Here is a 23,485-nt window from a genome sequence, read left to right on the forward strand (position 1 = left end):
GGTGGCCACCGTACTGAAACTTCAGCATCTAGGGTTAGCCATAATACTTATTTTCTTCTTTATGCTCAAGCATATATTCCAAACTGAATGCAAAGAGCATCAGTTATTTTTATCAGGAAAATAGTTTTAAAGTTCACCTTCTTCAAAGATAGTCCCAGCTGAGGCGGACACCATTGAGTGACACGTGCAAAGGATTTGTGACCAGGACATCAAATCATCAACACTCTCTATCCCAATCTCAGCATGTGCCCAGCATGGTGCTGGGCAAGGTGGGGGGTGCCCAGGAGAAGCCATAGTTCTGCCTTCAAGGGGCAAGCCAGCGAAGAAAGGGAACAGATACACAGTATCACTAGACCCCAGACACAGTCCGTTCACAGGTGACTCCCTTCAGCCTGCCAAGATCCTCTGGGTGGGCTGTTATTATTTTTCTCATTTTACAATGAGGAAATGGAAGCTCAGAGAGTGAAGGCACTGGGTCAGGTAGCAGCAAACCCTGCCTCTCCCGTCCTGGGACCTCCAGGCCTGAGAGCTTACTCACCTCGGGGAGAGGGGACAGCGGGAGGCGGTTTAACCCATCGTGGCTTTCCTACACGCGCGTGCGCGTCAGTCACTTCTCAACCAAAACCAACAAAACCACCTGGACTTTCTCCGGAGGCAGAGGGAGCTTCCATCTTATTAAAGTAGAGCCCAGCTGGAAGCTGTTACCTGCCTGGCAATTGAAGGAACAGCGAGCTGGAGATGGGAGTGGGGCAGCGAGAAGGGGAGCACCCATGTGTCCCCAAAGCCCTCAGAGGCGTTGCCAGGAAATCAGTGAAATGCATGAAAACTGAGAGACTGGCTGCCAAGCAAGTATAATACCTTAGGACACTTCCAAGCTGGACTTAACTCTTATTGTTGCCTTTGAACCAGCAAGTCAGGCACATGACTAATAAACCCTGTTAAAGACTAAGGCACACACACATCAGACTTCTTTTTTTTTTAACACTTCTTCTTCTTCTAAGTCACTTCAGTCGTATCCGACTCTATGTGACCCCATAGATGGCAGCCCACCAGGCTCCCCCATCCCTGGGATTCTCCAGGCAAGAACACTGGAGTGGGTTGCCATTTCCTTCTCCAACGCATGAAAGTGAAAAGGGAAAGTGAAGTCGCTTAGTTGTATCCAACACTCAGCGACCCCATGGACTGTAGCCTTCCAGGCTCCTCCTCCATGGGATTTTCCAGGCAAGAGTACTGGAGTGGGGTGCCATTGCCTTCTAAAACCCAATAACCTCCCCGCAGACATCAACTGTGTAATGGGATTCAGGGTTCCGTGGTTTTCCTTCTCTGCGTGTAAAATCTACGTGAGCCAACATCAGCTTGCTGCTGAGCATGGATTCCCTGACATCAGCAAGGAGCAGCTGGTGCTTCTGGGAAATTCAAGCTCTGAAACCCTGTTTTGCTTGCGGAGATGCAATAAGGTCAGCGAATAGCCAAATAACCCACCCCTGGGTTCCCAGGTCTTTCTGACCTATGAGTCTTTGAAGGCACTTCTGTTTATTTCTTTGTGGTGACAGAAGCGTGTGGGTGTTATTTCTGGGAGCCCATTGAAAAACTTCACGGAGTGAGGTCAGCTGCAGGAGTCAGCCAGCGTTGTCGTAACAAAGTACCACAGTCTGGGGAGTTTAAGCAACAGAAAATTATTTCCTCATGAATCTGGAGGCTGGAGGTCTGAGATTAAGGCGTCAGTGGGGTTGGTTTTGAGAGAGTCACTTCCTAGGGAGGTTGGTAAGAAGTCCGGGGTCCCCAAGGAGGTAAAAGGGGTCTGGGACTCTTGAAGCAGGGATAGGGGTCTCGAATTCTCAAGGAGGAGGAAAGGACAAACATCCTTTTTTTCTGTACATTCCTTAGTCTTAGTCACATAAAAAGTTTATTTCTTTGATGATTACACAACAAACAACTCAGTTTAAACTCTGTACTAAGGATTATATAACAACAGTGGATCCTTCTTGAGGACAGTTTCTCCTTCCTGAAAACCTTCAGACCAATCCTGATATCTTCAGTCAGTCAGTCAATTCAGTCGCTCAGTCGTGTCCGACTCTTTGTGACCCATGAACCGCAGCACACCAGGCCTCCCTGTCCATCACCAACTCCCGGAGTTTACGCAAACTCATGTCCATCGAGTTGGTGATGCCATCCAGCCATCTCATCCTCTATCGTCCCCTTCTCCTCCTGCCCCCTATCCCTCCCAGCATCAGGGTCTTTTCCAGTGAGTCAACTCTTGGCATGAGGTGGCCAAAGGACTGGAGTTTCAGCTTCAGCATCTGTCCTTCCAGTGAATATTCAGGACTGATTTCCTTTAGGATGCACTGGTTTGATCTCCTTGCAGTCCAAGGGACTCTCAAGAGTCTTCTCCAACACCACAGTTCAAAAGCATCAATTCTTCAGCGCTTAGCGTTCTTCACAGTCCAACTCTCACATCCATACATGACCAGTGGAAAAACCATAGCCTTGACTAGACGGACCTTTGTTGGCAAAGTAATGTCTCTGCTTTTTAATATGTTATCTAGGTTGGTCATAACTTTCCTTCCAAGGAGTAAACGTCTTTTAATTTCATGGCTGCAATCACCATCTGTAGTGATTTTGGAGCCCCCCAAAATAAAGTCAGCCACTGTTTCCACCGTTTCCCCATCTATTTCCCATGAAGTGATGGGACCAGATGACATGATCTTAGTTTTCTGGATGTTGAGCTTTAAGCCAACTTTTTCACTCTCCTCTTTCACTTTCATCAAGAGGCTTTTGAGTTCCTCTTCACTTTCTGCCATAAGGGTGGTGTCATCTGCATATCTGAGGTGATTGATATTTCTCCCAGCAATCTTGATTCCAGCTTGTGCTTCTTCCAGCCCAGCGTTCCTCATGATGTACTCTGCATAGAAGTTAAATAAGCAGGGTGACAATATACAGCCTTGACGTACTCCTTTTCCTATTTGGAACCAGTCTGTTGTTCCATGTCCAGTTCTAACTGTTGCTTCCTGACCTGAATATAGGTTTTCAAGAGGCAGGTCAGGTGGTCTGGTATTCCCATCTCTTTCAGAATTTTCCACTGTTTATTGTGATCCACACAGTCAAAGGCTTTGGCATAGTCCATGAAGCAGAAATAGATGTTTTTCTGGAACTCTCTTGCTTTTTTGATGATCAGCAGATGTTGGCAATTTGATCTCTGGTTCCTCTGCCTTTTCTATAACCATCTTGAACATCCTGATATCTTAGAATGCATATTCTGGGAGTGGGTCTGGTAAGATCCTTCTATTGTTCAGTTCTAATCCTGTTATCCTAAAATTTAAATCGTGGGAGTGGGTCTCGTAAGATCTTTTGATTTACCGTAATAACCAATTTAAAAAATATATAGCTCCCTTGCTGCCACTAGCGAGGGGGGCACTCTCTGTCTCCCTTCTGATGTCCGTGTCAGCAGCTTTCTCTGTGCCTTTTCATACTTTAATAAAACTCTGCTACACTAAAGCTCTTGAGTGGTCAAGCCTGGTCCCTGGTCCCGAAGTTGAACCTTTGGAGATGACAAGTCTGACGCCGTTCACTGTAAGCTGTCAGTTTCCTCTGAGGTCTCTCTCCTTGGCTTGTAGACAGGACGTCTTCCCTGTGTGTGTCACCCTCTGTGTGTGTCTGAGTCCTAATCTCCTCTTCTAATAAAGACTCTAGTCACATTAGATTGGGCTTCCCTGGTGGCTCAGTGGTAAAGAATCCACCTGCCATGCAGGGGAAAGAAAGAAAGAAAGAAAGTGAAGTCGCTCAGTCATGTCCAACTCTTCACGACCCCGTGGACTGCAGCCTGCCAGGCTCCTCTGAAGACTCAGGGAGCGAACCTGGGTCTCCCACATTGCAGGCAGATGCTTTAACCTCTGAGCCACCAGGGAAGCCATGCAGGGGACCTGGGTTCAATCCCTGGGTCAAGCAGATCCCTTGGAGAAGGAAATGGAACCCCACTCCAGTATTCTTGCCTGGAGAATCCCTTGGACAGTGGGCTCCAGTCTACGGGATCACAAAAGAATTGGGCACAATTTAGCAACTCAACAGCAACATATTAGAATAGTGCCCTCCTGTATGACTTCATTTTAACTTAGTCACCTCTTTAAAAATCCCGTCTCCAGAAACAGTCACATTCTGGGATTCTGAGGGTTAGAGCTTCAGCAGACGAATGTGGTCGAAGGGACACAGTTCTGCCCATAACATTGTTGGGGACAACAGAGATGCTGTAGAAACACTCTACTGTATCCTTTGCAGATCAGGGACCAGTTCATAGGAAGCCGTGTGAGGAGGTGACCTTCTGCACCCACCGTGAGCTCAGGCTGGAGGCTCCGGTGAAGATGCTTCCAGCCTCCTTCTCCCACCAGCTGGGACTCATCCTTCCAGCCTGGACCATGCCCTGAGGAAAGGGGTCCCTTGTCTAGGAAGCTCAGACACCCGCTAGGACCCTGCAGATCCCTGTGATGACACCATGACCCCAGGGGATGGCGCTCCAGCTGCTCACTGCCCTGAAGCCATTCTGTATCCCTGGGAGTTTGGGGGCAGGGGTCTCCCCAGGTCATCCAGAGGGCAGGGCACTGTGGTGATCTGGGGACAGGACTGGCACTCAGAGGGGTGGAGGCAGGGCCGCCCTATCAGGCCGCCCCTCTTCAGCTCTAGAAGTCTGCGGCTGGGTTTATTCACTCATTCAACAGGGATCTGCAGGGGCACAGGTGCCTGTGACTCATTAACATGCGAGGCAGACGGCAACCCGAGACCTCACGGAGGCTTCACGCCAAGGCAGAGGGGTGGCCACAGACGCGCGCTGCACCCAGAAGCTTCCTGTGAAATGTCCGTTCGGGCCCAGGGAACCGGGGACTCCCAGCCTCCTCTGGCTGAGGGTTTCTGGGTGGTTTCCTGTTTCAGCCCCACGGCCAAGGGAAATTTCTGCTTTTTGCTCTTCTGAACTCTTAAGCAGAGACACGCATGTGCTTGATGAGGGATTTTTTTCTGGTTAGAGGAAAGTTTTTATGTCCTGTGTGCATTTCTTAATATATCCTGAAAAACTCAGTTCAAATGTCACTTCCCATGGGAAACCTCGTCTGACCCCCACCAGCCCCGCTTCCGTGCTCCCACGGCGTGAATCGTCGGGCGCAGAGCTGCAGGTCTGGTTGAGCTGTGTCCCTCCCCAGCCCCTGGGTTCCTCCAGACAGGCTCTCTGCCCTGTGTCTGTGTATCTGCCCTTGGGCCACCAGTATCCGGCACAGAGAAAGTGCTGGGTGAAATGACAAAACAGAGAACCAGGTGGAGCCCCCTCCAGCCTGCCTTTGGTGTGGTCCTTACTGTCCACCCCATCACCCTCTTTCGGATCCCTAGAGGGTTGGTTCATGACCACGTGATTTCAAAGCGACAATGGGTATGGACAATATTTTGAGATACTGGCAACCCCTAACGTGTGGAACGAGAATCTGTCTTGTTATTTCTCTTGGCACGGCTAAAACTTAGGATTTGTTACCTGTGTTCAAGACAGAAGGGAATGCTCCATTTCAATTAGAGGTTAGGGAAAATAAAGATGTGAATTTTTCCTATTTAAGTTCATGGACCCTCTGGGTTCTAGTCACAGACCCTTTGAAGGATCCACATCCATGTGATTAAGATCCTCCAGACTAGAACTTTCATCTCCCAAGTTGTACTTTGCCCTTTCCCTTTGTAAACTCCACCACCAGCCAGCTCAGGTGCAAGGTTTTGCTGCCTCCCAAACCTTGGGGTGACCTTGAAGTCTGGCGCCCTCAGCTCCTTCGCTCCACCTGCATGGTGTGTCCAGCTGCCGACAGAACTTGGCCCTTTGCTTGCTCCCCTACTGGACCTCAGATGTGTAAAAGCATCAGCCTGAAATGTGGGAGACCTGGGTTTGATCCCTGGGTTGGGAAGATCCCCTGGAGAAGGGAACAGTTACCCACTCCAGTATTCTGGCCTGGAGAATTCCATGGACTGTATAGCCCATGAGTCGGACACGGTTGAGCAACTTTCACTTTTTCACAAGAAATGACAGCAAACAACCTGCAGCCTGGTAGACAGTCTCTTCTCCCCAGGGGCCCTCCTTGGCTGCCCCAATGGCAGGGTTTCCTTCCTTTTCTTTTTCTTCTTTCTCCCCAGCACTGCCCAATATCTCTAGTTTTCCACTTCCAGGTTTTCTTCCTGTTCTTTTCAAGCCACGGGCAAGTCAGCTCTGCCCAGCTCTGCCTACCCTAGCAGCTCAGATTCTCAGCACAACATGAGCTTTTCTTGGGTAGACATTTCACCAATCACAATCTATTTACCACAACATTTCTTCTAAGGGCACCCAGAACTCTTCTCGATATTAATTTGGATAAATGCAGTTCTCTCCATCCTATCACTGCAAGGTCAGAAATTCTTTGAAGAATCTTGCTTCTTTGGGATTTTCCCCTACCGATGTGCCCTTCTGGGAGCAAGGATATGATCCTTATCCATCATTATCTCTTGTGTTTCCTTAGCCTTTGGACACCTGTTCATGTGGTGATCGAATGTAGCCCGGACTTTACATTAAACACAAATACTTCATGATAAGTAGGTTCACCCAACAAAGGCAGGAGTGGGTTATTATTATTTGCATTGAGACATAATAATTTCAATAGACACCCCAAAAACATTTGAAAAGCTGGATACTATTGATAAACTCTTGAGAGTCCCTTAGCAAGGAGATCAAGCCAGTCAATCCAAAAGGGAATCAACCCTAAATGTTCATTGGAAGTACTGATGCTGAAGCTGAAGCTCCAACACTTTGGCTGCCTGATGAGAAGAGCCAACTCAGTGGAAAAGACTCAGATGCTGGGAAAGACTGAGGGCAGGAAGAGAAGGGGGTGACAGAGGATGAGAGGGTTGGATGGCATCACTGACTCGATGGACATGAGTTTGAGCAAGCCCAGGAGATGGTGGACAGGGAAGCCTGGTGTGCAGCAGTCTATGGGGTCGCAAAGAGTCGGACACGACTGAGCGACTGAACAGCAACAAGAGTGAAACCCTGGAAAGGTGGGGTGGCTGCCGTCCAACGCTGCTTCTCCTCAACCTTGTAGCGCGGGTCCCTGACAGCGTAGCAGAATAAGACCAAGGGGCCTGAGTCTAAAGCGAGAAGGAAAGCTATCGTCACTGTTGCAGGCGATGTGATGAACTACCTGGAGAATCCAAGACGCCAAATGAAAAACCGGTGTGAGAATCTGGGGAGGTGGCTGGATGCAAGATGAACATACGCAGATCCGTGGCTTTAATTTCCATCGGTGTGGGTATTTTTAATTGAAGTGTTCACTATTTTCCTTTGCCAGGAGGGGGCATGCTAGACAGCTTGCAGAATCCTAGTTCCCCAACCAGAGATTGAACCTGTGCCTTTGGCAATGGAAGCTCAGAGTACTAACCCCTAATGGCCAAGGAATTGCCTAGTGTGGGTATTTTTCAAAAGCAACAGAATATAACAACCTTTGGTGAGAACTGGAGAAACTGGATCTCTGTGCGTTGCTGGTGGGACTGGAAAGTGGCGCAGACACTGTGGAAAAAGGTGTGATGATGCCTCAAAAAATTAAACAGGGAATTACCCTATGACCCAGAAATTCCAATGCTGGATGTGTATCCAAAGAAGTGGAAGAAGAGACTCAAACAGATGTTTTTACAGTGGGTGTTCCTAGTTGTCACAGCAGTATCCACAATAGCCGAAAGGGTGAAGCCAGCTGTGTCCATTGACAGATGAATGGATAAAAAATGTGACACGTACGTGCGATGGATTATCATTCAGCCATAAAACGCAGTGAAGAGCTGATACAGGCTACAATGTGCTTGAATCCTGGACACATTATGTTAAGTGAAAGAATCCAGACACAGAAGGACAAATATAGTATGGGCTTCCCAGAGCAGTCAAGTCCATAAAGACAAAAGGAAGAACAGTGGTGGCTGAGGGCTGGAAGTAGGGGGCGATGGGGAGTTAGTGTCTAATGACTACAGGGTTTCTGTTTGGGAAGAGGAGAAAGTTCTGGAGCTGAATGGTGAGGATGGGTGCACAACGGTGTGAATGGACTCGGTGCCACAGAACTGTTCACTCAAAACTGATCAAAGAGGGCTCCCCTGGTGGCTCAGTCTGTAAAGAATCTGCTGCAGTGCAGAAGGTCGCCTGCAATGCAGGAGACCTGCGTTTGATCCCTGGGTCGGGAAGATCCCCTGGAGAAGGAAATGGCAACCCACCCCAGTATTCTTGCCTGGAGCATCCCATGAACAGAGGAAGCCTAGCAGGTGACAGTCCATAGGGTCGCAAAGAGTTGGATATGATTTAGCGACTAAACCACCACCACCACTACCGCAGTAAAAAATTAGTGGTTTTTGTGATCGCTAACTGTGATTAATTAGAAGAGGTAAGGAGGAATAGGGGCGTCCCTGGCGGCTAAGCAGTAAAGAGTCCGCTTGCCATGCAGGAGACACAGGAGACCCGGGTTCAATCCCTGGGTCGGGAAGATCCCCTACAGTTCATAGGGTTGCAAAGAGTCGGACTTGACTGCAGTGACTTAGCAGAGACACACTTACACAAGCGGAGAGGGAAGCTCCTTGAAAATTGACAGAGTCCATAACACGACCAGGAATGAAACCACCAACTCTGCTGCCATAGCCATCATAAAGCTAAAGGCAAATAAACAAAGCTGAATGCAGGGCCAAGAACTCCCAGACACTTCACTGCTTAGAATCTACCCTAATAAAAATAAGCGAACGTGTGCACGGGTATATACGTACAAGAAGGCTCACCGAATGATGTTTGCAGAAGTGAGCAGTGTTGAGAGCAATGTACACGTTCAACTATGTAGCTGTGTATTTACCTAGAGAGGTAAAATGCATTGAAAAGTGTCTAGAAATATACATAGCTGACTGCTGTGATCAGTCCTAGGGGAACTTTCCTTCAGGGATTTTCAAGGAGGATGTATTCAGATAGTATTGGTGAATTTTTTTTCTTTACTGAAGTAGGAAGAACCAGCCGTCTCCGCCTGTGATGAGCTGGCCTTGTCTATGCACCTACCAGGTCCTCTCTGTGGAGTCAGCATTAGGGCCTCGGTGGAAGTGAGGGCAATAGCTACACCTCCGGGTGGCCTTCTAGAAGAGGGCGGTCTGTGTGGGGTTGTTACAGGAAGACCAGGATTCCACCCGAGATCCTCCCCTCTGATATAGCAGTTGGTGCCTCTGGGTGCCCCATAACCTTTAGCACAGTCATCCTTGACTTTGGCTTTGGCTCTACGTTGGAATCATGTGGGAGGGCTTCTGATCCTAATCTTTGCCAGGGGATTCCCATTTCTTGGGTCTGGGGGTGGCCCTGACCTTGGGTCCTGTTGAAGGAGCCCATCTCTCCAAACTCAGGGCTCCTCTGTTTTCCTCAAGGTGTTAGCTATTCTGGCACTTCCCACTTAAGAAGCGATATGCGAAACCAAAGGAAAGTGATTTTTTGACATTTGACCTCACTGGTTTCTGCTTGTCACTCTGTCCCATTGAGATGTCTTTTAAGTTTTTCCATCTTAGTGATTCTTTCCGGGTCTCCATCACCATCACGGGCTGTTCTCTCTGTCTCCCAGGCATAGGAGACTCACCTGGGCCAACTTCCCTTTCAGTAGGATCCTTGGAAGAAGGCATCGTTTCTCTGTGATTGCACTGCAGATATCTTTCTCCTTCACTAATAGCACTTCCCTGGTGGCTCAGATGGTAAAGAATCCACCTGCAATGCAGGAGACTTGGGTTCGACCACTGGGTTGGGAAGACCCCCTGGAGGAGGGTCTGGCAACTTACTCCTGTATTCTTGCCTGGGAAATCCCATGGACAGAGGAGCTTGGCGGGCTACAGTCCATGGGGTCGCAAAGACTGGGACACCACTGAGCAACTAAGCACAGCACGGCTTTACTAATGAGAAACCAAGGCTCAGGGCTACTGTTCAGCAACAAAAAGAAACAAACTGCTGATAAACACTCATGCCACACCATGAACCCCCAAATCATTCAGCTCAGCGAGAGAAGCCAGATGCCAAAGGTTATATACTGGATGAGTCCGTTTACATGAAACATCCAGAAAAGGCAAATCTACATGCAGAGAGAGAGCGAGCAGATTAGAGGCTGGCTGGGTCTGGGGTGAACTGGGAGGTTGTTGTTCAGCCCCTCAGCCACATCTGACTCTTTGTGACCCCATGGACTGTGGCACGCCAGGCTTCCCTGTCCTTCACCATCTCCTGGAGTTTGCTCAGATTCATGTCCGTTGAGTCGATGATGCCGTCCCACCATCTCATCCTCTGTCGCCCCCTTCTCTTCCTGCTCTCAGTCTTTCCCAGAGACCTTAAATAGACACAGGGATCTTCTGGGAATGTGATTCTAAACAAATAACCACCAGATATTTCTCCAGCATCTCAAGATGGGTTTATTCGGGATGGGCAGAGAATTAGCATTCAGCACTTGCCACTATGGTGTGCCACGTGCAAGTCCCCACCCAGAAAGGGAAGGAGAACTCTTTTATAGAGGGGAAAGGAGATTGGGAGGGCTGTTGTAGTAAACAGAGTCCCTGGCTTCTCATTGGCTGAGTCCTTGCCAGGAAAGGAGTCTGTCATCTTCCTGAGGGGCCCAGCCATGGTCACAAGACCTCTTCTGGTCTCCTGACTATTTAATTGAGACCATGAGTGCATTCCTGCTAAGTCATTTCAGTCTTGTCCCGCTCTCTAGGACCCCATGGACTGTAGCCTGCCAGGCTCCTCTGTCCATGGGATTTCCCAGGCAAGAGTACTGGAGTGGGTTGCACGCCCTCTTCCAGGGGATCTTCCAGACCCAGGGATCCAACCTACATCTGCTATGTTTAACCTGGATTGGCGGGCAGATTCTTTACCACTAGCGCCACCTGGGAAGCCCTAGACTGGTTAGAACAGGGGAATCGAGGCGCGTTTTCAGGGAGCCTTGGAGAGAGCCCGCACTGTGCTCTCTGATAACTGGTCCCGTCCCCTCTCCTGTCCGCCCTCTCCCTTATTCCCTGCAGGACTCCCTCTCTCCTCTCCTTCCTCCTCCCTCCTCCCCTCCCATCTCTCCCTCCTCCACCCCCACTCCTCCCTCCTCCTGCCTGGAGCGGATCTGGTACCCTTTCCCCTGCGGACCCTGAGCCGGAAGGTGGGCACACAGCCGTCAGCAAAACCAACTTGCGCTTGTTTTCAGAGTTCACGGTTTGTTGGGGGAGAGAAACATCCACCTAATGGCCTTGCAAATCAAACGCTGGCTTACACACAAAAGGTGTTGGAAGGAAGAGCCCACGTGGCCAAAAAAATGGTTCTAATTTTAGAGGGTCCTTGAAGAGCCCTTGGCCAAACAAGGCGAGGCCGGGGTGGAGGCTTGATGGCCAAGAGACGGTCCAGGTGAGGAGCAGAGAGAAGGCCCTGGGAAAGGTGGTCAGTGAGTAGGGGGCAGGGGGAAAGTGGGGGGAGTCTGGCCTCCTCCCCCAACTCTCCCCACGGCCTTTCAGCTTCTTCCCACCACAACCCGTCCCCCCCCACAAGGAAACATACACTCCCAGGAAAAACCGGGGATGCGGTACAAATACAGCCTCGCACCACCTGCCCTCAATCCACTTCCCTCTTGTTGCATCTACCTGGTCGAAAATGATGGATCTGCTGTTGGTGGGCTGTGGGCAGGGCTTATCCCAAGACCTTGGGAAGGCATTGCTGAGGTTTGACTAGGGCAGGACACAGCTAGGTGATGTTAAGACAGCCCTGGTGGGTTGGGGGGTGAATGCAGTGCGGGGAGGGGTTCTTTTAAGCCAAACAACCCCCTGGAGCTTAGGTCCAAGTTGAGACGCATCCTTTTCTCCCAGGGGGCTGACTTGGATAGACATGGGGTTGGGGACGGGCCGGAGCTAGAACCTGGGGACCCAGGCCAGCACACTGGGTGCCAGCCCTGGTTTTGATGGTGAGGAAAGTGAGTGAAGTCGCTCAGTCGTGTCCGACTCTGAGCGACCCCATGGACTGCAGCCTTCCAGGCTCCTCCGTCCATGGGATTTTCCAGGCAAGAGTACTGGAGTGGGTTGCCATTGCCTTCTCAAGGGCCTCCCGAAAAGCCCCTCCAGGGCCCTAGATTTGGAGACAAGCAGGTGTTCCGAGATCACTTTGTCCTCCCCAGCACCCCTTCCCCCACCACCACCACGGGGCCCCTTCTATTTATAGAGCTTCCTCTCCAGCTCTCTGCACTTGAAAAGTGTCCTTGAAACCCAGGCACAAGAGAAAAAAAAGTTCTGAAAAATGTCAAACCACAGGTCCTTTCCCCACTCTTCTTTTTAAGTTTCTAGGTTTGTACTATTCCCGGTTGACCCTAAAGTAGATAGAGTCAAATGGGTGCCCCAAGTTTTAATGGTTCAGAAGGTGCTGGGCGCTGGGTCCTGGCTTCCACAGGCTACTTGGGGACCGGCTCCAGGGGCAGGGGACATAAGGCTCCATGTAGCCTGGAACTCTGGCGGGATCAGTGGCACTGATCTCAGGGAGAGGCGAGAGGGGAGTTAGAAAGCTTGCTGAATCGGAAGTCAGGATACCGTGGTCTAGCTGAGGCTCTGTTTAGAAGCATCACTTTAGCCTCTGAGTGTACCTGCTCTCTACAAATTTAAAAAGCTGGACTAGACCTGTGTTTTACACATTTTTTTTGATCCAGAGCACAAGCCCACCCCACAATAACAGAAGTCCCACAGAATAGTATTTAAGTCTACTGTGATGAATTTTCTTTTGTATTCTGTTGCATTTTTCAAAAAATTTTGATCATGACCCACTAAAATAATTTCAAAACCTACCGTAGATGGTTAAAATAGGAAATTTTTTTAAAGATTTTTTTTTTTTGATGTGGACCATTTTTAAAGTCTTCATTGAATTTGTCACAATATTGCTTCTGTTCTATGTTTTGATTTTTTGACCATGAGGCATGTGGGATCTTAGTTCACCGACCAGGGATCGAACCCACACCCTCTGCTTTGGAAGACAAAGTCTTAACCACTGGATCACCAGGGAAGTCCCTGATAGTAAATTTTATGTTATGTACATTTTGGTGGCGCTAGTGATAACCCGCCTGCCAATGAAGGAAACGTAAGAGACCCGGGTTTGATCCCTGGGTCGGGAAGGTCCTGGAGAAGGGAGGGCAGGCCACTCCAGTGTTCTTGCCTGGAGAGTCCCATGGACAGAGAAGCCTGGTGGGCTACAGTCCATGGAGTCGCAAAGAGTCAGACACCACTGAAGCAACTTAGCATGCACACATGTTTTATCATAATAAGAAAACTGAAAACCCATTTTAAATTTTACAATGGCTGAAAAATCCTGAACTACATAATCCCTGAGTTCTCCTCCAATTATTATTTTTAAAACCTAATTGTGCAATCATGGAGTAAAAGTTCTCTTGATAAAATGTTGATTGACCTTTAATTTTTTGGGGTAATTGAAAAAGTCTTCTCCCTGGCTCTCTCTTTTTTTTTTGCCTGCATGCTAAGTTGCTTCAGTCATGTCTGACTCTTTGCCACCCCATGGACTGTAGCCCACCAGGATCCTCTGTTCATGGGATTCTCCAGACAAGAACGCTGGAGTGGGTTTCCATGCTATGGTATTAACTAAAACTGCAGCCAAGCATACTCTGTGGCCAGCAGCTCCACCATGGGCAAATCCCAAGGGAAGTGAATGCATAGGTTTGTGCAAAAGTATGCTCAGGATCCACACAGATCTGGATCACAACAAACTGCGGAAAATTCTGACAGAGATGGGAATACCAGAACACCTGACCTGCCTCCTGAGAAACCTGTATGCAGGTCAAGAAGCAACAGTTAGAACTGGACATGAACAACAGACTGGTTCCAAATAGGGAAAGGAGTACGTCAAGGGTGTATATTGTCACCTTGCTTATTTAACTCATGTGAAGAGTACATCATGAGGAACACTGGGCTGGAGGAAGCACAAGCTGGAATCAAGATTGCTGGGAGAAATATCAGTAACCTCAGATATGCAGATGACACCACCCTTATGGCAGAAAGTGAAGAGGAACTCAAAAGCATCTTGATGAAAGTGAAAGAGGAGAGTGAAAAAGCTGGCTTAAAACTCAACTTTCAGAAAACTAAGATCATGGCATCTGGTCCCTTCACTTCTTTACAAATATGTGGGGAAACAATGGAAACAGAGACAGACTTTAGTTTTTTTGGCTCCAAAATCACTGCAGATCATAACTGTAGCCATGAAATTAAAAGATGCTTGCTCCTTGGAAGAAAAACTGTGACCAACCTAGACAGCATATTGAAAAGCAGAGACATTACTTTGCCCACAAAGGTCCGTTTAGTCAAAGCTATGGTTTTTCCAGTGGTCATATATGGATGTGAGAGTTGGACTATAAAGAAAGCTGAGCGCTGAAGAATTGATGCTTTTGAACTGTGGTGTTGGAGAAGACCCTTGAGAGTCCCTTGGACAGCAAGGAGATCCAACCAGTCCATCCTAAAGGAAATCAGTCCTGAATATTCATTGGAAGGACTGATGCTGAAGCTGAAACTCCAACACTTTGGCCACCTGATGCGAAGAACTGACTCACTGAAAAAGACCCTGATGCTGGGAAAGATTGAAGGCAGGAGGAGAAGGGGACAACAGAGGATGAGATGGTTGGATGGCATCACCGACTCGATGGACACGAGTTTGGGTAAGCTCTGGGAGTTGGTGTTGGACAGGGAGGCCTCGTGTGAAGAGTCAGACAGGACTGAGCGACTGAAATGAACTGAACTGAACTGATGCTCAGGAACGTTAGCAGCAGTGCTGTCTGTAACAGCCTCAGCTGGATAGCACTCAGGTGTTCATCATCAGGGAAAGGAATAAATAAATACTGATCTATCCCCACAAAGAAATAAAGATAGCAATGGGAGTAAATGAACTACACAACTGTTAACAATACACATGAATTGTACCAAAATGATGTTGAGTAAAAGAAGCCAGAGCTGGAAGAATACACACCACGTGACTCCATTAATCTCAAGTTCAAAACTAGACAAAAAAAAAAAAAAAGAATCTGGAGTTGGGACTGCCCCAGTGGTCCATTGGTTAAGACTTTGCCTTCCAATGCAGGGCATGTGGGTTTGATCCCTGGGCCCTGGGCAGGGAGCGATCCCACATGCATTGTAGTGAAAAACTAAAACATAATACAAAGAGTACTGTGACAAGTTCAATAAGACTTTAAAAAAGAAATCTTGTAACCTAGGAGGTAGTGATGGGAAGGGGATGCTAGGGTGCATAGCCTGGTCTGGATTTTTATCTAGTTGCCAGTACATAAGTGTGATTTTTTAGGGGTTCAGAATGAGGCCCCCCAAAATGTGTCACTTTTGCATGAGGATTCTTTTGAGCTAAAGGCCATCAACACCCTGTGGGTTCTAGAAAAGTGACTGCCTCTCCCCTAACTACCTAGAAGAATTTCATGTGGGGATTTTTCCCAGAAAAAGAGTTGTTACCGGAGAGGTATTTTACCGAAGTGGCCCCATCTGTTTGTCAGGAAAATATGTCTAAGTAGCCAACTTCTGCTCTTCTTCCTGGGCTTCCCAGGTGGCACTAGTGTAAAGAACCCGCCTGCCATTGCAAGAGACATAAGAGATGTGGGTTCGATCCCTGAGTCAGGAAGATCCCCTGCAGGAGAGCACAGCAATCCACTCTAGTGTTCTTGCCTGGAGAATCCCATGGACAGAGAAGCCTGGTAGGCTAAGACTCAGACGTAGGGTCGCTAAGAGACGGACACGAGTGAAGCAGATTAGTACACATGCACACTCCTCTGACCATCACAGAGTGACCCTCCCGCTCGTGGGAGCCCCAGGCCCTAACTGCACTCCTCAGCTCGGATGGCATATAGACCTCGTTTTACTTTGCTGTCTGTGACCTTCTCGTGTATGTGGGATCCCCATACATACAAAGCTCAATTGGATCTTCTCCTGTTAGTCTCAGGCCAATTTAATTCTTAGACGAGCCAGAAGAACCTAGAAGGACAGAGGAAAGTTTTCTTCCTCCCCGATAGTTGACTTAATGAAAATTGATTGAGTGTACAACTTATAGCCTTTTTTGTTAGATGTACACACAACAAATAAAGTAGGTTCTGTTCCAAAAATCCTCTAAGAACAATGAAAGGCTAAGGAAACTCTCCTTTTGAGGTCAACCTCTGCAATGGGAAAACTTGAGGAATAAGGTGTGCATTCACACCCCCCAACCCCCACACATACGCACCAACACACACATTGATTCTGGGTGACTGAGATAGGTACCACGCATGGCCCTGGGAAGGATAGCACCTTTTATTAAAATTTATTTTTAATTGATGCATAATTGCTTTACAAGGTTGTGATGGTTTCTGCCACACATCAGCATGAATCAGCCATAGGTATATACATGTCTGCTCCCTCTTGAAACCACCCCCCCCTCCCAGCTCCCATCACATCTCACCCCGCTAGGCTGTCATAGAGCACTGGGTTGAGCTCCCTGTGCTATGTAGCGACTTCCTATTGGCTATCTGTTTCACACATGGTAATGTATCTGTTTCAGTGCTGCTCTCTCCATCCATCCCACCCTCTCCTTCCCCCGCTGTGTCCACAAGTCTGTTCCCTGTGTCTGAGTCTCTATTCCTGCCCTGCAGATAGGTTCATCGGTGCCATTTTTCTAGATTCCATATATATGTGTTAACATAGGATATTTGTTTTTCTCTTTCTGATTTCACTCTATATAACAGGCTCTAGGTTCATCCACCTCACGAGAACTGACTCAAACGTGTCCTTTTTTATGGCTGAGTAATATTCCATTGTATATGTGTACCACAACTTCTTTATCCATTCATCTGTTGATGGACATCTGGGTTGCTTCCATGAAGGACAGCATCTTCATTCTGCTGGCAGAGTGTTGGTCTAGGAGATGGCCTCACACAGTGATGACAATGTCATCTAATTTTGTTGCTTCTGCGCTTTCTTGTCTGCAGGCTCATCAGTGACGTCAGACCACACAGTAGGACTGCAGGTAGAGGTTGATCAGGGTTGAGTAGACCCCAGGGATCTCCCCAGGAGTTACTTTTCTGACTAAATCTTTCCCGGGGGCATTTTCTTGTGAAATCTTTGCAAGCTGTCTTCCTTGCCTGACCCACCCTTTTGGCATTTCCCCTGCATTCTTGGTTAACATGCAGCCACAGGCGCCTCATTCCCACAGCCTGAAGCAAGGAGGGTTTTTCTCATGGATCACCGAGTGCACCCAGCCCAGCACCTGGAGCATGAAATGTACGTAAATAACAATAGTGATTGAAAGAAAGAAAGGAGAAATAATTCAATTAAATTGAGGTTTCCTTCTGAAGAAAAGCACGGGGAAGAGAAAATAAGGTGGGTTCCAGTTAGCTGCGGGTTGGCCTGCATTCTCGGTCTGCGTTTTGTGAAGTGAGAGGCACCCTGCCCTCTTCTTCCTGAAGAGCATTTGCCCGAGAGGCCGCAGGCTGAGCTGGGCTTTGATACCAGCTGTAGCTCCCTGTGTGACCACAGATGGCTCAATCCACCTCTCCCACCCTCGCTCTGCAAAACGGGCGACCTGGGTGGGAGACACCATTGAGCTCCTCTGTCTGTGACTCCATGATATCAGGTGGGGGGGGACAGGGACAGACGGCCTGGATCCTCACACTCACGTCCAGCACCACAGGGCTCTCAGCCACCTGTGGGTACCGCCCCTTCCCACTCAGACTTGCTGTTGTTAAGTTGCTCAGTCGTGTCTGACTCTTTCCAACCCCATGGACTGCAGCACGCTAGGCTTCCTTATTCTTCACTATCTTCCTGAGTTTGCTCAAACTCATGTCCATTGAGTCAGTGATGCCATCCAACCATCTCATCCTCTGTTGTCCCCTTTTCCTCCCACCGTCAACCTTTCCCAGAATCAGGGTGTTTTCCAGTAAGTCGGCTCTTCGCATCAGGTGGCCAAAGTATTGGAGCTTCCGCTTCAATGTCAGTCCTTCCAATGAATATTCAGGATTGATTTCCTTTAGAATTGGGTGGTTTGATATCCTTTCAGTCCAAGGGACTCTCAAGAGTCTTCTCCAACACCACAGTTCATTCAAAAGCATCAATTCTTTGGTGTTCAGCCTTCTTTATAGCCCAGCTGTCACATCCATACATGACTACTGTAAAAACCATACCTTTGACAAGATGGACCTTTATTAGAAAAGTGATAATAAAAACCTTGCTTTACAAGGTTGTGATGGTTTTTAATACGTCTCTGGTTTTTAATACACTTCCTAGGTGAGTCATGGTTTTTCTTCCAAGGAGCAAGCGCCTTTTAATTTCGTGGCTGCAGTCCCCACTCGGACTAAAGCCTCCTGTAGGCGTGGGGATGTCATGGGCCATGCTGCATCCACACCCCAGTGGCTAGCACAGGGTACCAGGTGGATGCTCAGTGAATCCCTGTAGGAGGAAGGCTTTGGATGAAGTGGGAAGATGAGCCAATAGGCGCTGTGACAGATGGCTGTGGAATAGCAGCGCCCCCCCACGGGTTCTGTCCTTAGTAATCAGTCACCAGGTACCTTTCACCCCCAGTGTCCACATGGGGAGAGGGCAGGGAGCATATGGGGTGCCTGCTTTGCGCGTCTTTAACATTTTACATAGACGCTGCGCATAATATGGGGGTTCAGAATGCACCTTTCCCAAATATGTCACATTTGCATGAGGATTATTTTGAGCTAAAGGCAATTGAGACCCTGGGGGTTCAAAGGAAACTACCTTACTACCCAGAAGAGTTGAAATTGGGGATTTTTCCCAGGAAAGAGTTAGTACCAGCGATAAATGTCACCAAAGTGGCCCCCCATCTGTGTGTCAGGGCAAACATCTGCCCAGCGTCTGCTCTTCTTCTTATCATCCTGGGAGGGACCCTCCCATCCTTGGAAAGTCCCAGGTCCCGACCTCAACTCAGCTCAGAATGGCACATAGACCTCATTTTCCCTTTCATTCTCTGACCCTCTTGTGTATGTGGGAATCCTGTCCATAACAATCGAAATGTTTATTTTCTTCTGTTAATGTGGCTCATGTCAATTTAAATCTTAGAGCAGCCGGATGAACCTAGAGGGTAGAGGAAATGTTCCTTCCACATCCTCAGCATTTATCTCTGGGAAACCTCCCTGGTTACTCCGGACTGGGGACCTCCTCACATGGTCCCTTAGCACAGGGGTCCCCAACCTCCCGGCTGTGGATCGGTTGTTGTTATTCAACCGCTCAGTCGTGTTGGACTCTTCGCGATCCCAGGGACGGCAGCACTCCAGGCTTCCCTGTCCTTCACCATCTCCCGGAGCTTGCTCAGACTCAAGTGTATTGCATCAGTGATGCCATCCGACCGTCTCATCCTCTGCCGCTCCCATCAGATCAGCCTCGGCATTAGATTCCAAATAAAGTTCACAGCAAATGTAATGCGCTTGAATCATCCTGAAACCATCCCCTCCACCCCAGTCTGTGGACAAATTGTCTTCCATGAAACCGGTCCCTGGTCCTGAACAGGCTGGTGACCGCTGCCTTAGTAACCTGAACTTATTCTCTTCATTGTGTCCAAGGTCACCTGCCTGCTTATCTGTCCACTTCAGCAGGAGGGCTTCTGTCACTGTTATAACCCTAGCTGCTTCTGGAAGTTCAGTGTTGTGCGGACATTCGCTGCACATGAGGGAATAAACAGGTTATTTATGAAGTGGATCAACAATTAAATGGATTTTGAAAAGGAGGAAGAAACAAATACATCTGTAACCACTCCCCATCCTTTTCCTCCTCCATCATTAAAGAAATAAAAGGATAAAAGGCATTGGCTTTCCAGACCCCGGCCCCTCCCCCAGGGGTGGCTGTACCCGGAACTGAGCTGCATGGTGTCTCTTCACTTAAGCTTGGGGCTGAAGTTGTTCATGGAACACAGACGAGCAAACCACAGAGATGAGATAGGGGCGCACCCCTGCCTTCCTTGGGCGGGCACAGATCAGATCAGAAATCAGTATCCTGTGAGCCTGGGCAACACCCAGGGTGGTCGCCATGCTCAGATACCACCAGCCACAGCTGAAGGGGCTCTACCTGCCCCAGGGACAGCAGCATCAAATCCTTTGTGTCCCTCAGATCTGGGTGACATCTTGGCTACCTCCTTAATCATCAGCCCCAGCTGCAACTGCCTTATAATCAAACTTATCAGAAGCAGCCTTCGATCTTTGTCTAAGGCTGTGTGGCCTTGAGAGTCCCTTGGACTGCAAGGAGATCCAACCAGTTCATTCTAAAGGAGATCAGTCCTGGGTGTTCATTGCAAGGACTGATGCTAAAGCTGAAACTGCAATACTTTGGCCACCTCATGTGACGAGTTGACTCACTGGAAAAGACTGTGACGCTGGGAGGGATTGGGGGTGGGAGGAGAAGGGGACGACAGAGAATGAGATGGCTGGATGGCATCACCGACTCGATGGACATGAGTTTGAGTGAACTCCGGGAGTTGGTGATGGACAGGGAGGCCTGGCGTGCTGTGATTCATGGGGTCGCGAAGAGTTGGACACGACTGAGAGAATGAACTGAACTGAACTGTGTGGCCTTAAACAAATTGCTTAACTTTTCTGAGCCTCATTTTCCTTATCTGTAAAATAGGGATAGCAATGCCTCTTCATGGATGATGTGAGTAGGTCCTCAATGATGGGTTCCATTACCGTCATTGCTATTGATTTTATGGGCCAAGTAGAAGACGACAAATAGATTACAAGGAAGGCAGTTGTCAAGTCACCTTGAGAGAGAGTCAGGACAGTCAAGGGATCAGGGAATTGTACTGTAGTTTCAAACCCTAGCCTTTGGGGAGCATTGCGTGTTTGGGGCTGTGAGGAGGTGGGTGTTGGGGTTAACAGGGTCTGCACTGTGAGGGAAGCCCCCAGAAGGAACCAGAAGCTGAAGGTTCTTGTCCTGTCTTGATGGAGAAAGCTGGGAAGCTTTGGGGGGGCGGGAAATCTTGTGCCTCAACTTCTCCACTTGGAAGACAAAAATGTCAGAGTGGATCAAGGTTCTTCTCTCTTCCTGTTGGACCTGTCGGGTGAAAGTAAGGCCCCTACTCAGGTAGTCGCTCAGTCGTGTCTGACTCTTGTGACCCTATGGACTGTAGCCCCAGTCTCCTCCTCCATAGGGTTCTCCAGGCAAGAATACTGGAGTGGCTTGCCCTTTCCTGCTCCAGGGGATCTTCCCAACCCAGGGATCAAATCCGGGTCTCCCGCATTGCAAGCAGATTCTTTACTGTCTGAGCCACTAGAGAAGCCCTCCTCCGGGTGATGGGTAAAAATACATGCAGTAAAATATGTAATATGAGAAAAACAACTTCTGTTAAAATGCCGTCATCCAAATGTTAAAACCAGACTTCTAATATACTCCTTCACCTGATTCTTTATTAACAGCAACTGTAGTTTCAAAGCCATGATGAGCAAATGTAGTTCAAGGTCCCTGAATCACCTTCTATGGGCTGTGACAAGAGGCATGATTTCTTTTTAGATTCTACATATAAGGGGTATCATGCGACATTTCTCTTTCTCTGTCTGGAGTGTCGTGATTTCTATCAGTGACAGAGTCGGATGTATACTTCATCCTACCGAGACTGGCCACCTGTGACTGTCACCACAAAGCCAGGTTGCTATTAGAGTCTCATGAAAATAATTCGGTAATTTTTCCCATCCAAGTTCCCAGGCCCCCTGATTCCCGGCCGCCCAGGGACTAAGTGATGTTCCCACACCTTCCCCTGTAGCAGCCTCTGTAGATAAAAGAGTCGCTGCCATTCCTACCCCCAAGGAACCCATCAGCTGGTTGAATGGAAACACCTCTGCCCAAGAAACATCCAGAGAACAGCCCCAGACAGTGTGAAACCCAGTGCCCCGTATAGGTGACAAGCCCAGGATGGTGGCCAGTGAGGGTGATAAGGACGATGGCCGGTGATAAGGCTGGTGTCCGGTGGGAGCTGCTACTAACTCTTGAACAAGATCATGAATGGCCAGGAGAGATGATAACTTCATAAGGGATCAGCTAGATTCCAGGCCGGGCAGGAACTGACCGACAATGTGTTTGTCTGAACACGGTGAGGAGCCTCCGTGGAATTTCTGGTCACGTGTCCACACGAACGGGGCCAGAATATGCCACCCACATGCGTTCCTTTGGCGTAAGGATTATTTTGAGCTGAAGGCAGTTAACAAAAATAGAAGAAAGTGAAGAAAAAAAAATTCTCTGCCTTCTTCCTGTCTGGCTTAAAAGCAGAAAATAAATTTCCATTTGTAAAGGCAAGTCGCCCTCCTTACCAGGAAGACCCCAACTCAAATCTTCTGAGAGGACGCTAGACTCTTCACCCAGAGCCAACAGAGAGGCGAGCGCTTGACACGCCTCACTGAACACCCTCACCTTCGTTCGCTTCTCCATCCATTACCCTCTGTCACATTTTCTCTGTCCTGTCGGTTTCCACGGCGTATCGCGCTCTGTGTTAAAATGCTGTCTGCTCATTCCTATCCACTTTGGTTCCTTCTCACCTGTGAAGGCTCCCATGCTGCATTAAAGTAAAAATTTTAACATCAAGTAAAACGTGTGCACCTTTTCTCTTATTAATCCGTCTTTCATCAGTTTCATTAGCACAACCTCAGCCAAACCAGGTGGCAAAGTGAAGCTTCCTATGCAGGAGATGCCAGAGACTCGGGTTCGATCCCTGGGTCAGGAAGATCCCCTGGAGAAATGGCAACCCACTCCAGCATTCTTGCCTGGAGGATCCCATGGACAGAGGAGCCTGGCGGGCTGCAGTTCAGGGGTCACAAGAGTCAACTGAGTGACTAAACACAGACACACGCACACAGCCACTAAACACAGGAGGCCGAAGGAAAAGTGCTTTGTTTCCCAGCTTCCTGGCTCCAGGCTGGCACCCGCTAAACGCCTGTTGAGTGAATCATGCGTGAACAGGGTGAGGTGGGCGCATTCTATGGTTTCTTGCCCCCTTTGAGGCCTTCGGGGGTCTCCTCTGAGTGGGAGAATCCTAAATGTCTGGAAGGCATGGAGGCAAGTTCCCTAGGCTTTGCAATCTGAGTGGAAGTCAGGCACCTCTGAACTAAGAAACTGCGTTAGTTCTTCCTTTCCGGCTGTTGGAGGGAAATTGATGGTGGAAGTTGAAGGTGAGACGGGACTGCTTCACAGACTTCCCTCCACCCCACCTGGGGCTCTGGGAGACATCTTTCGGGGCCCATGGGGCCCATGGCCTTCGCCAGTGGGAGACCAGTTAGAGGGGGTATGTTGACCCACATTCTAGACTGGATGAGCCCAAGGCAGGAGGGATGTCAAGCCAGAGACACACAGTTCGGGGATGGGGGTGGAAAAGGGCAGGGAGGCGGGTGGCGAGTCTCGGGGGGACTGGTGAGCTGGCTGGTGAGAGAAGCGACCTCTCTCCGTGTTCAGAGAGCGCCCAGAAGGAAGCCCG

Source organism: Moschus berezovskii, chromosome 13 (genome assembly GCF_049115385.1).
Source record: "Moschus berezovskii isolate FMDL1 chromosome 13, NW_MosBer_1.0, whole genome shotgun sequence".
NCBI lineage: Eukaryota > Metazoa > Chordata > Mammalia > Artiodactyla > Moschidae > Moschus > Moschus berezovskii.